This window comes from Triturus cristatus, chromosome 10, assembly GCF_964204655.1.
Source record: "Triturus cristatus chromosome 10, aTriCri1.1, whole genome shotgun sequence".
Taxonomy (NCBI): Eukaryota; Metazoa; Chordata; class Amphibia; order Caudata; family Salamandridae; genus Triturus; species Triturus cristatus.
Genome location: NC_140593.1, coordinates 215,024,280 through 215,038,515, shown reverse-complemented (window position 1 = coordinate 215,038,515; position 14,236 = coordinate 215,024,280). Strand labels below are relative to the sequence as shown.

Here is a 14,236-nt window from a genome sequence, read left to right as displayed (position 1 = left end):
GATGCTATGCAGTACGATTTGGTTTTGGTGTGGTTTTTTTTGCTTTTATGGTACATTTTCCCGCATGATGTGTGGGGTTGCAGGCCTGTGGCTGGTTTTCGCAGATTTTTGTATCGCACTTGGCATCATCGCTTTTTTGGCAATGGTGTTTCGTGTTTTTGCTGCGTCGCGTTGACTTTGTCGCTGACTTTTAATGCGTTATCGTGGGCCTATCGCATGGTACCGCCGGCTTGAGAATGCCGCGATACCACAGTGTTATTTTCCCACGATAGACTGCGATGTGGAGAGTTGCGTTAAGCTACTTTTGCGGTAGTTTTCACGCGTTCTTGAGAATATCCCCCTATCTCCTCAAACAATTCTCCTCCCAATACCGCTCAAGAATTTTTGGGGGGGAGAATGTCTATCTAAATATTACAAACCAGAAAGACATATGGTTTATGCTCTCATTCGGAAATATTTAATGTAACTCCTCATTTACAATGCTTTTACCAATTAATTAGTCGCGGGTATCTCAACACAGTCATGAACTTGTTACGTGGACCAGTTTAAAAAAATTTCACCTTGCTGACATTAAATTTGCTCTTGGGGCAGTAAAAGCTTTCATTCTCATGGCTTAGCCAAAAATAGATGTAAGCTAGTGACAATGTTCAGAACATATATTAGTCCGCAGGGCTGCATTAGGACGAATAGTCGTTAAATCCTCAACTGGTGCCAAATGTCCTACTTATAATCGTTGCAACTACAACAAATTTGAATAGCACGGTTTCCGGCACTGACACTGATCTCACAGACTCAGTGAGTTTCTGCTTAATGAAGTCACAGACATTACCACCAAACCTGTCCTGTACCGCCTGCATGCCATGCACAGATAAAATAAGGCTCAACATAACACTTAATTTAGTCTATAAAGTAACGTTTATTGGCTGAGCCTAATGCAATTTAGTAATAAAACATGACGAAATGAGAGTTTGCCACCTAAAATGTCTCGTCATTAAACTTAACAGCCCTTACCGTTCTGTAGTTGTGCTGAAAAATGGAAATGTCAGTGGTTTTTCTAGTTTCATATGAAAACGAACAGAAACATAGTGAATCATAGCTTTCTTCAATATATTCAGTAAGGAAGAAGTAATAACAGCTACACACAGCAACCTGGAAGGAATTACATTTCCCTGCCTCGAATTTAATAATATTTGCCACTGTTTACTCTCCCTGGCCTTTGGAAATACAGCTATTCTCGTTAGTCATTTTCAGTTTTCCCATTAAAAATACAGATTCACACACGATTAAGAGAGAAGTTTTTGATATTTTAGAAAAATATGCACATATTCTAAGTTAATTATGTATGCTGTTCTGCACCACACATTCTCTCTGATGAGAATATGAAAACTAGTGACAAGAAGAAGCAAGCAATGTTGCTTTAAAGAAGACACATTCATTCACTTATGAGGTAGGAGGCAAATGCATGAGTAAGGAAGAACAAGTCAAGAGGGACATAAAAATAGAGTGATGTTTTCTAATGACATGCAGAAGATGATATGCTGACGATGGGTGTTTCTTTGAAGACTTGGTCCTGTGAGGCTGTGGCTGTATTTCTCTGCATCTTTCCTGCCGACCTCGCGGGTGCTGCTTCGTGATCTGGGGCAGAGGCACTTTGGACGGCTAGAAGGAGCCGAGTTCCGTGGGCTCCTACAGGAAGCTTGCATCAGGGCTGCGAGCTTTGCAGGGACTCCATCTCCCAGGAGCCCCTGCCTGACCCAGAGACATCACCTGGTCCGCTCTCCCTGTTGCTCCGCCCACAGCCCGTAATCCTCCCTACTTATTGGATACAGCATCCCGCTGCGCGGGAGCGTCGCCAGGCGAAGCCCGGGCCAAGGGTGGGCCCGTTTGTGCCCGTTCGTGACCGATCTTGTCCGGTCCGGGCCCCCCCTCTTGCTTCTGCTGCTACATTTTGCTATCTCTAGCGTGGGGAGATGTCTTGTCGTGAAACCAGGAGCAAGTCATCCCTAGCTGGAGCGGCCATTTCTGGAGGTATGGAGACATTTTTGATTAGAGCTAATACCCCTATTGACACTGAAATAAACGTTCTTGAGAAGCGTTTATCAAAGGAATTATCGGCCTTCAAAAGATCTTCCCTTGGTACTTTGGCTAATGCTAAAACCCCTGAACGACCTACAGAGTCTACTAACAATGCTGCGATGGGCCCTTTTTCAACATCTACTGTGACCAACTTGGTGTCACTTGATCTGGACATTTTGGTTAACGAAATTCTCCCAGACATTGATATGGTCCTTGATACTAATGTGCCCACTCCCTCAGACTCCGTTGTCACTTGTGATACTATACTAAATGGAGTTATTGAAGGGGTCGCAACTAAATGTAAAAGGCCGTATAACTCGAAACCTGGTGGCAAATCTAAAACAGCCAAACATAAATATGATACAACCAACCCCACATCAGGTCTTTCTCAACACATACCTAGTTTGGACCTCTCTTTAGAAACTTTGGGAGCCCTCTTCAAATCCCTTTTATGCCCCCTAGAGTCTAAATTGGAACGCATAGAACTCCGTCTTACCAACATTGAGAAAACCTCTGCTGCTATATTAGCTACTAGATTCCCCAAGTCCAATACTTCTTCCAACCCCCAAATCACTCTTACTAACCTTGGTAATCTAGGCCCCTCCTTAGTGAATGATGCCGCTCCCCCTTTGCGTCCCCCAACGGGCAATCTAGCCCCGATTCAAAATAGCAACTCTAACATTCCCCCTTTGCTACCTGCAGGTCCAGTTCAATCTATGACCACTACTAACGGGGCCACAACTAATGGTCACATAGCTTCCCCACCCCCCCGATAAGATTGCCCCTAGACCATGTAGGCCTGACCTGCCCCCTGAAGCTAACCGCTTCATGGTAGTCCTGGCCGGTGTTCCTCCCTTAGAAGTTGGAGAAGCCGAGAATTTTCAATCTCTTAAAAATAAAGTCATTAAATGGCTGAACTGGAATAGACCCCTCCCGGCCCACCTTCATAATGAAATCATCTTGGTTAGAAGGGTACCTTGGCTGGGTAAAACTAAAAAGACTATAATCGGGGACTGTATTATGGTGAGCTTTAGAGACCCCAGAACAGTCTCGCACATATGTGCCGGGTTTAATAGATCCTTCGATTCCACCATCCAGACGCTGCCAGTGTCTTTTTTCTTTACCGCTATCCACTTGCACCATGATCAAGGCCGAGATAATTGGACGAGGGTTGAGCGGAGGGGTAGATTCCGTGGGTATGAAGCAAGACCGGCCCTGTTGTCTCCGGAGACTCCTTTCTGTGATTTTAACCGATTTAATTGTCTTAACGGTTTAGATGGAGTAGACTGACTATCCACATTATATTTCCCATTTTGCATCCCCCCTGCTACTGGTAATAGTTTAATAGCAGTTATGGGTAAAAGTATATCTATCGATCCAGCCCCCGTAATGCCCCTCACCCCTACCCCTGCACATTTACTATCCCAGGGAGTTGACCCCTCTGCCCCACCCCACCTTCTTGTATCTACGGTCTCCCCTGTTGTTATCAGGCCATCACTGGGATTTACTAGTGTACCGAAGGTTATTGAACTAGCCCCATGTACCCCCGGCTTCAAATTTGCTAGCTGGAATATTGCTGGCTGGAGCCGGCAAAAGTCGTCCTTGGGCTGGAGCGAAATTCTTTCCCAGTTTGATGTCTTATGTTTAAAAGAGACCTGGGTAACAACTGATATCATCCTTGATGGATTTGTGTCATATAACAACCCGGCACAAAGGTCCAATATGGGCAGGGCTAAAGGGGGGCTAGTAACTCTACTTTCTGTGAACCTCCCTGTTCGTGTGAAATCGCACCAGACTGTGGGTTTTCACTCGCAAATTTTAAGCATGGAACACAAAAGGGGCCATGTAACCCTGCTGATTAACCACTATAACAATTTGTTTGATGCTACAAATACCTCAGTTTTGGATGAGTTGGATGTAGCAGTGAGAAACATCTGCAAAGGCATCCATAAACCTCTTGATATCATCTGGGGAGGGGATTTTAATATTCGTACTTGCCCCCACTCTTTCACCAAAGTTTGCGGGTACGACGGGGATAATGGGGAAAACCGGGCACATTTTATACACTCACCATATGGCGACTCCCTCAACTCCTTTATGCTTAAACTGGATCTATTGATACATTCCCCGGCTGCAGACCATGAGGGTAACCCTGTACCGACTTTTGTAGGAATGAACTTGGCTTCTGTTATTGACCATTTATTAGTTTCTGTTCATATTGTTGCATTTTGTATGGTTCCTATTGTTGTAGATTTTGGAATTAGCGACCATAATGCCATCACCATGTCGATTTCTATTTGGGGGTTTCTGGATAACATCCAGCGTATGATAGTAGAAGACTTAACCCCCTGTAGGCAGAATGGTATTCGTATCAAATGGCGTGTGGATAATTCCGAGAAGCTGCAGCATAAAATTGTAGAAATGGGGTCTGTAGCGATACTCAAATGTTTAGACTCAGAGGCTTCCCCCCAGTGCATTATAGCTGATTTTGTGGAATTGGGTACCATCATAAAAAGATCCCTCACCATCACCAAAGGCTTAACGAAGAAGGCAGCTACCGGTTGGTTTGATAATGCGTGTACCAAATCCCTTCAAGAACTTAAGCGGGCACTTTCTAAACAACCCAGAGACAGGGAGGCCATTATATACCTCAGGCTGTTATACAAAAAGCATCTAATACGTAGAAAACAAGAGCTAAGAGAGCTTGCCTGGGACGATTTGACTAAAGCAGCAGTATTGCGTGACAGTAAGCTCTCTTGGAATACGGTCAATAGCCCTTTTCTTGTAAAGGAAGATTTCCCTATATTATCAGCACAGGTTAGCGAAGATAATTGGGTATTATATTTTACAGAAATCTTTGACTCGGCTAGGGAGGACTGTGCTAGCCTTTCTACCGCCCTGTATGAACCTAAGCTATCCCTGGGTATTACCCTTCAAGAGGTGGAAATGGCCATCAGCCAGAGCAAAGGGGGGAAGGCACCGGGACCAGATGGGGTCCCGGTTGACCTGTATAAATCCAACCCGGCACTTTGGAGCCCACTCCTGACCCAGGTGTTCAACGCATCAGTTAGGGATAGTACACCATCCACCTGGAGTGAATCCATAATTCTACCGATCTATAAGAAGGGAGATAGAGGAGAGGCTAAGAACTACCGCCCTATCTCCCTTCTGGATTCCTCACTCAAGATTATGAGCAGGGTCCTACTGGTGCGACTGGAGGAATGGGCGGAGGAAAATAAAATTCTAGCTGAATCTCAATATGGCTTCCGTAAGGGTCTTGGGACAACAGAGCAGTGTATTAATCTCAATCTTATCATCGGGAAATACACTAAAGCGAAACAGGGCTCTTTATTTCTCTGTTTCGCTGACCTCTCAAGTGCCTTTGACCTAGTGGATCATACTTTGTTATGGTCCACTATATTGGAAATGGGAGCCCCCCCAGCAATAATATATTTCCTGGCCAGACTTTATAATAAGCTATCAGCCCAGATCCGCTTTGGCCTGGCCGGGGAATGTACCAGGAAAATCAGGGTCAAATCAGGCATAAGGCAAGGCTGTGTGTTGGCCCCGTTGCTTTTCTCCCTTTTTATAAACTCCATGGAGTCCGAATTGAAGAGGGTACATGCAGATTCCCCACAGGTTGGTGGTCACCCTGTCCCGGTCCTGCTATATGCAGATGACACGGTTCTACTCTCGCGTACTCCAAATGGACTCCAAAACCTTATGAATTATTTTTACGACTTTATCAAGGGGAGAAAACTAAAAATAAATAACTCTAAGACCTTCATTATGGCCTGCGGGAAACGGATGAAACGTTCTAAACCATTTCATTTTAATAATCATAGAATTGAGGTAGTGGACAAATTCTGTTATCTTGGCATAACTTTTAATAATAGAGGAACTTGGGCACCTGAGATTTTAAATGTGAATGCCAAGATGGGCAAAAGCTCCTCTCGAGTATTCCGCTTTGCATTCAAATTAGGTAGTCGTCGCATCCCTGACATGTTAAACATCTATAGGCATAGATGTGTATCTATTGCCTTATACGGTTCAGGTATATGGGGCTACTGTAAACACAGGGATCTACAAGTTACAGAGAATCAGTTCCTTAAAAGACTCCTTTGCCTTCCCTCCTCGGCATCTACTGAACTAAGTCATCGAGAGGTGGGCCTTGATTATCTTACAGATCTAACGGGATTGAGACCTCTTATGGCTTGGAGGTCAATTTGTGCTAAGGATGAGACAGGATTTACCAGGCAAATCATTTTAGACTGTCTTCGGTTGGATAATGTCCGTAAAATCCCCTGGTTAAATTATGTTTCATCTTCCTACAGAGAAATTTTTAATCTTGACATTTTTGATGAGCCCCTGAGTGCTGTCACTATACCTAAAAAGGAGCTTAAAAACGTTTTTCTAGGGACCAAATCTAACCTGCGTAGTGTTCAATGTAGGCTCTCGTCAACCCATGTTTTTTACCACTCTAACATGTCGGTTGTCTCGGGCTTGCCTATGTATTTAAATGCCATTACCAAACAATCTCACCAGTTTGTTCTCACTAGGTTGAGATTAGGCATTGCCCATAACCTGGTGGCCTTTCCACAGATGAAAATTTATAGCCCAACACCTTGCCCTTGTGACGGCTCAACTAAGCAAAGCACATTGCACTTTATGCTTATTTGCCCTTTTTATCTGCATCTTCGTCTTTACTATCTCAAACCTGTTTTTAAGAAATACTTTGTGTTCACTACTGCCCAAGCGATGAAATTGTTATTTGGACTTGATATGTTGGACATTTGTTTTTTTACCGCTACCTTTATATTAAAAGCTGTCTCCCATAGGAAAAGCCTGGTGTTCTAACCGTGGTTTTTCTATAAACATTAGATTGTCTGGCCGACATACTTGATGCCATTTAAGCTGCTTCGTTTACTGTAATATCTGATGCATGTTCTGTATTTTATTCTGTATTTTAACAATGTATGCTTTTATGATTGTTTTTTAATAATCGAATAAAGCTTTGAAATTTGAATTTGACAAACATCCATGAACACACAGGGAAACTGCCACTTCTGCCTCTGGGAGCAGACTTTGCTAAATGTTGTAAGATTCGCAACAAAGCTGCAATCTGTAGTTTGCCTGCTCGGTTGTGATTGAGTGAGTGCCTGACTTTCATGTCTAGTTCTGGCGTTAGCCCAAGGCCTTTTGATTTTATTAAAGTGATGTGAATAATATACTATTAAAAGGGCTTTCAACCAGCTCTCTTCAGCCATTGGTCTGTTGTTGTGTCATTTACATTTTGCTTCAGCCTTCTACTGCATCTATCATGGGCAATCTGCCAGCCTACTTAAGTCACTGTTTAACTTCACTTGTTTGAGTGGCTGCATTTTGCTATTTCCCAAGGTGCACGTACCTACATAAGGTGATTAGTTCACTTCAGTGTCAGTGGTTTTCCATTATAATTACTTCAGTGTTTTGCCTTTGTGTTTAGAGCCTAATGTGATAGCAGGACTCTTTTATTGTAACCAAGGCACATTCCAGCCTTATCAGTTCCTATTTCCTGCCAATGGTGTTGCAAATGTCTCTTGGAAGGCTTTTTGTTTAGTTGGCTACTGCTATTTTGCAGCCTAACAAATTGTGTCCATTTGAAACTGTCCTGTTGTAAGGTATGCCATCCTTCTTTCTTTCTCTCTTTTTCTCTCTTTCTTTCTTTCTTTCATGCCTTCTTTCATTCAATCCTGTTTCCGTTCTTTATCTTTCTTTCTTTCTTTCCTTCTTGCTGTCTTTTCTACATGTTTTCTTTTTTACTTTTTTTGCTTTCATTCTTCTTTCTTACCATATGTCTTTTTTTCTGTCTTGCCTTGCTTGCCTTCTTGCTTTCCCTTTTTCTTTTTATTGCCTTCTTTTTTGCCTACTTTTTTCTTGCCATTTTCCTTGTATTTCTTTCCTTGTTCCTTCCTTCCTTCTTTCTTTTCTTCTTTCTTTCCTTCTTGCTTGCTTTTTACTGCTTTATTTCTTGCCTTTGTTCATTCTTTCCTTTTGTCCTGATTTCTTTCTTTCCTTCTACCTTCCTTGCCTCTTTTCTTTCCTGCCTTTTTGATCTTTCTTTCCTTTATGCCTTCTTTTTCAAGGCAAGAGGCTAGCAGCCAAAGAAAACCCGATTGGCTTTTTTTAGGTCAGTGTTAACCAAGACCTTTTGTTTTTACCAAAATTATGTGTATTACATCAGAGCTATTTTTCTTACCTGGTGTGGAATCATTTTGTGTGTGTTTTTCACTGCTTTACTGTTTAAAGTGTTACCCATATACTTTACAAACTGCCTCTAAGTTAAGCCTGACTGCTCTGTGCCAAGCTGCTCCTCACAAGAATACGATTAAGGGTAATTGTATAATGAATCCGAATTTCAGTAATAGTATTGAATCTAAATATTAAAATATTTTTACCATCTTTTTTTTCATTAAAAGAATATAGCCATATACTGGAAAATCAGAATTCTCTATGAAAATGGGGAAAGTAATGTTCTGCCTAGCATATGGTCCCCTCTATTTTAGGAGGCTTTGCATGGGTGGAATTTAGTTACACTTCCAGGAACCTCACTAGTAATTTCTCTATCAGCAAACCTGCAGCACATTGACTTACCTACTACTATGGTAGAAAGTCATCATCAAAAAGATGCATACATATTGGCAGTAGTATGTTTTCAGATAGACAGAGGAGGGGAAAAAGAAAAAACAAAGGAGACAGAGACAGAAAGAGCACTTCGATCAACCAAAAAGAAGACAACCTTGTCATAAATATATCAGAGGTACAATTAACATCAGCTCAAACTAAACTTTTGAATAAAGGTTTTACTTTTTTGCCAAATTATAGATCAAATTCTCAAGAAACAGAAATTGCAATCTTTAAATTTTTACGTACTTTGCGGTTAAAAAATTTCTTCTTGAATTTACAACCGTCTGAAAAATCTGAAAGCAAAATGAGAGAATTCAAAGTAAAGAGCACATTCTGCGCTCCTACATCACACAAGACTATTGATGCGTATGAAAGAGTGATTACGACTGAAATGAAGAAAATCAACTATTCAGGTGGCAAAAAAAGTAATTTTTCGAAAAAGGATTGGAACACATTGAAGTCTTTAAAAGAAATGACCAACATCACCATACAAAAAGCAGATAAAGGAGGAGCTATAGTAGTGATGAGCACTGAATTTTATACTGAAAGTGTACGTACACATCTACAGGACACTAACACATATCGTAAAATTGAACAAGATCCCACTGACGTTTTCGCAGAAACATTGAAATCAATCCTAGAAAAAGCTTTAGAGTTGAAATGGATATCTGAGAAGACTTTTCACTTTCTAAACATTAAGTATCCAAGGAGACCTCAATTCTATATGCTCCCGAAAATTCATAAGCATGCCACCAGACCACCGTTTAGACCCATTGTGTCAGCTTGTGGATCAATTTCAGAACCACTAGGTCAATATCTAGATTGGTTCATACAACCACTGGTTCAAAACTGGAGTACCTACATTAAAGACACCACTGCTTTTTTAAACCTTCTAAACAAAGTGATAATTCCAAAAAATGAACAAATATGGTTATGTTCCATTGACGTTACAGCACTTTACACCTCTATCCCCCATCATGAGGGTTTAGAAGCGATGGAATGGAGATTACTGGAGAATGAAATCACAGGAACAGAAAATTTTTTCCTGATGGAATTATTACATTTTGCGTTATTCCACAGTTATTTAGAATGGGATAATGAGTTCTATGAACAATGTAGTGGAACTTCTATGGGTTTTGCTGGGGCTCCTTCATACGCCACCACCTTCATGGCAAAGTTTGAGCATGACCACATACTGAATAACCCACAGTGGATGAAAGGAATTATGATCTTTAAACGATACATAGATGACATTTTTATAATTTGGAAAGGAGCTAAAGAACAACTAATTGAAAACATTCATGTACTGAATCAGATACATGATAGGATCAAGTTCACTCATCAAATAAACACCAATGAGTTAGCATTCCTGGATGTGAAAATAACTATCAAAGATGGCAAAATAATAACTAATGTTCACACAAAAGACACAGACAGGAACAGCTGTTTGCATTATGAGAGTTTTCATCACTACTCATTAAAGACACACTTACCATTATCTCAATTCATTCGATTCAAGAGAATTACATCAGACCCGAACGACTTATCCTCCTCCATCGATAATCAGATCAAGAAATATTTAAAACGAGGATACCCTGAAAGTGAACTACAGGATTCAAAGAATAAAGTTTTGTCCATGGACAGAGAACTTTTACTCAACAAAAAGGAGAAATTGGAAAAAAAACTCACGGTATGTGTATTAAAATACTCAGCACAATCCAAACAGATCACGACTATCATGAGAAAGCATTGGCCTCTTATCACAGAAGAACCAGATCTGCAACCACTGGTAGCTAATCAAATTACATTCGCATATAAGAGATCAAAAAACTTGAAAGAACTTATAAAGAAACAATCGAATCAAAGTGAGAAGATGATTTACAAAGGTATGAAAAGATGTGAAAATTGCACACATTGCAATAATGTGATAACGGGTCAACAGTTTAGACATCCCATGACTGGGCAAATGATTCCACTCTTGCACTCTAGCACTTGTGACACGAAAGGAGTAATTTATGGAATAAAATGTCCTTGTGGTAAATTATACGTGGGTCAGACAGAACGTAAGATAAAAATCAGGATCACAGAACATAAAAGCAACATTAGAAACAAAAATCGAAAGTCCACACTTGCCATGCACTGGATAGAAGCTGGTCATAATATTGCGCAATTACAATTCACCATACTAGAAGTGATTAAACCAAATTTATCGATGGACATCCATAAACAGAGACTGAGAGCAGAATACTTTTGGATCAGGAAAATGGGCAGCATGCAACCGGCAGGAATTAATGACAGAATTGAACTATCCTGTTTCTTATAAACTATTGAGGAAAAAGTGTTTGGTTTCCTGCATGGACAGTACATCTATAACATGATTGAACTGACAAAGGTCATTTACTGATGGCATTACCCATCTGTCTTGCTTAGTGTACTCATTCTTCATTTTTCATGTATTATTTATTTTATTTTATTTCATTTCTATTCTCTCATCTTTTTTGGTTCATTGTTAATCACGGAATGTATCTTAAACACATATTAGAATTTTTTCACATTTTTTGTATAAGCATTATTAGCGTGGTACATATCGCTTTAACCATTGGTTATAGGTGCAACTTGTCAGCGCGCTTTAACCAATTAAACAACACATAATATAACGTAGGCACACGTTTAATTACTAACAGAATCCTGATTGGTAGAGATAGAAGCGGAATTTCTTTAAACACAGAAGTCAGTAACCGAAAGGTTCCGTTAAGTACTGTTACGCCATTGGCTGGAGGCACGACTCGTCAGCGCGCTCTCAACCAATTAAGCAACACATAAATACCGTAGGCACACGTTCAATCGTAAATAGAACTCGTATTGACAGAGGGAAAGGCGGGAGTTTTGCCACACACGGAAGTAAGTAACTATTAGGTTTTGTTAAGTATTGCTACGTTATTTTGCGATATTTACATTCTTCGCATCATAGATTAAATAGTTAGTCACCAACAGCAGATAATAGCAAACTACTAGGAACAAACACGAGTGCAACTCGTATAAATTGTATTTAGACCATTTTTACATCAGCGTTGACAAGTTACAGAGTAGCGCAGCACTCAGTTTTTTCTTTTTGTTATAATACAGTTGGGAATCAATTTTAAAACCTGATCAGTTCAAATATCAAAGAATAATGAGAATCACAGCATATGAGACTTGGGGGACAGATCGTGTTAAGGTCATTGAATATATTAATTTATTAACACATTGGACAGAGCTCAATATGTAAATAATAGAGTATATTACTGAATAGCTCATGATATTTTCTTTATTTTTCCGTTTAGACCCCTGAAGAAGGGTCTCTTTTGTTGACCCGAAATGCATTGGGTTGTGTGAATATGCAAAACGAATATGTTTCTTCACTAAAGAGATGTGGAATATACCACAATATGAAAACAGAAACGAAATAAAAGATATGAATGTAAAGCTGGATTGAATTGGATGGAATTTTCATTGAACAGATTAAATGTAAAATAAGACCTCAACAGGTCGAAGTATAATTGTGCGTACCTCCAACTTGGAAGTGAGAGGCATCACTTTCTCCCGAATTCATTGTTTAAGTAGAGAGTGTTCTTAGACAAAACACTAGGAGGGAGCAGCACACCGAAAAAAGAAAGAAACCACACAATAAATGGTTCAAAAGAGTGCCAGATGGACAACTAAATGAACTGTTGTAAGGTATGCCATCCTTCTTTCTTTCTCTCTTTTTCTCTCTTTCTTTCTTTCTTTCATGCCTGCTTTCATTCAATCCTGTTTCCGTTCTTTATCCTTCTTTCTTTCTTTCCTTCTTGCTGTCTTTTCTACGTTTTCTTTTTTTACTTTTTTTGCTTTCATTCTTCTTTCTTACCATATGTCTTTCTTTCTGTCTTGCCTTGCTTGCCTTCTTGCTTTCCCTTTTTCTTTTTATTGCCTTCTTTTTTGCCTACTTTTTTCTTGCCATTTTCCTTGTATTTCTTTCCTTGTTCCTTCCTTCCTTCTTTCTTTTCTTCTTTCTTTCCTTCTTGCTTGCTTTTTACTGCTCTATTTCTTGCCTTTGTTCATTCTTTCCTTTTGTCCTGATTTCTTTCTTTCCTTCTACCATCCTTGCCTCTTTTCTTTCCTGCCTTTTTGATCTTTCTTTCCTGCCTTCTTTCCTTTATGCCTTCTTTTTCAAGGCAAGAGGCTAGCAGCCAAAGGAAACCCGATTGGCTTTTTTTTAGGTCAGTGTTAACCAAGACCTTTTATTTTTACCAAAATTATGTGTATTACAACAGAGCTATTTTTCTTACCTGATGTGGAATCATTTTGTGTGTGTTTTCACTGCTTTACTGTTTAAAGTGTTACCCATATACTTTACACACTGCCTCTGAGTTAAGCCTGACTGCTCTGTGCCATGCTGCTCCTCACAAGAATACGATTAAGGGTAATTTTATAATGAATCCGAATTTCAGTAATAGTATTGAATCTAAATATTAAAATATTTTTACCATCGTTTTTTTTCATTAAAAGAATATAGCCATATACTGCAAAATCAGATTTCTCTATGAAAATGGGGAAAGTAATGTTCTACCTAGCATATGGTCCCCTCTAGTTTAGGAGGCTTTTAATGGGTGGAATTTAGTTACACTTCCAGGAACCTCACTTGTAATTTCTTTATCAGCAAACCTGCAGCACATTGACTTACCTACTACTATGGTAGAAAGTCATCATCAAAAAGATGCATACTTATTGGCAGTAGTATGTTTTCAGAAAAACAGAGGTGTCACTAATGTATTCCCTTATGTTTGTAACCTTTGAATCCTGAAATACCCTTAGATAGAGCACACTGACAAAGTGCAACCTGTTCCTCTTTTACAATCAAATATTAAATATTCCCAAGGTTTTCCTTTAACTAGAATGACATTGAATGAACCCTATTATTTGGCATGAAGTTAATAGTATGAATTCGTTTTGTATTGTAGACTAGTAGGTGCACATATATTTACAGTGAGAAATTCTGCTTCGTCCTGTGGGTAGAGAAAAGAGTAACAAGTTTTTGCTGACCCCCTATTCACTTTGCAATTTCCATTTCAAAAGTATCACTGCATTCACATTCTCTACTACATTTATGTGCTTCAAATTTGTATTTTTCCCCGTACCAGTGGTAGCATAAAATCATTTGTATTTGTTCAAACTTTAAAAGTTGATCATCAAGGAAAGAATATGTCCAGGAAAATGTAATGTATATTTTGCGAATATGTTCTTCGTGAAAGAGTTAACGTGTGCATCAGTGGTGATGTAGGATGATCGAATATATTTGTGATTCAATCAGTTGGTCAACTTCAAAAGTTAGGTAGAATGTAAATGCAGAGAAGACACCACACTTTGAAGCCAGGACTACTGGCCTAGGCCACATTTTGATTACGCTGGAAAAATCCATGGAACTGCTGAATTTCACGGTATGTGAAATTCGTGAAATGTCTCAAGATTGAGCAGT

At 39.7% G+C, this 14,236-nt stretch overlaps 1 protein-coding gene across 4 annotated transcripts in view; it reads left to right on the top strand.

Moving 5' to 3' along the window:
- The window catches only part of MALRD1 (MAM and LDL receptor class A domain containing 1), a 2,533,556-nt gene that overhangs the window by 1,232,315 nt on the left and 1,287,005 nt on the right, over positions 1 to 14,236 (top strand). The window lies entirely within an intron of this gene.